The sequence below is a fragment of the Carlito syrichta genome, unplaced genomic scaffold, assembly GCF_000164805.1.
Source record: "Carlito syrichta isolate Samal-C Ts95f unplaced genomic scaffold, Tarsius_syrichta-2.0.1 Scaffold311707, whole genome shotgun sequence".
NCBI lineage: Eukaryota > Metazoa > Chordata > Mammalia > Primates > Tarsiidae > Carlito > Carlito syrichta.
The window spans coordinates 256,017-256,676 of record NW_007255803.1 but is presented as its reverse complement, the minus strand read 5'-3'; positions in this window follow the sequence as shown (position 1 = coordinate 256,676).

Sequence of the window (660 nt, the reverse complement as noted above, 5' to 3'; positions counted from 1 at the left end):
CGACTCCAACTCAAAAAAAAAAAAAAAAGAAAAATGAGCTTTGATCTTACAATCAGGAGAGTAGTAGAAAAATGAACAACTAAAGGACATATATTTTCATCTTTTCATTGTAAAATAAGATATAGAAGAGAAAACCGCACAAACCGAATATATAGCTTAGTTCATCATTATAAGGTAAAACCACCCCGTTAAATAAATCTAGGTCGGGCACGGTGGCTCAAACCTATAATCCCAGCACTTTGGGTGGTCAAGGCAAGAGAATTGCCTGAGCTCAGGGGTTCGAGACCAGCATCGTCTCTACAATAAATAAAAAATTTAGCCAGGCATGGCAATGCGCACCTGTAGTTTAGGCTACTTGGAAGGCTTAGGTGGAATGATTGCCTGGGTCCAGCAGGTCGAGGCTGCAGTGGCTGTGAGCATGCCATTGCACTCCAGCCTGGGTAACAGAGTGAGGCTCCAACTCAAAAAAAAAAAAGAAAAGAAAAGAAAAGAAAAGAAAGAAATCTTGCCGGGCTCGGTGACTCAGCCTGTAATCCCGCACCTTTGGGAGGCTGAGGTGAGTGGATTGCCTGAGCCCGCGGGTTCAAGACCCACCTGGGCAGCGAGACCTCATCTCTACAATAAATCAAAAAATCAGCCGGGCGGCACACCTGTAATTCC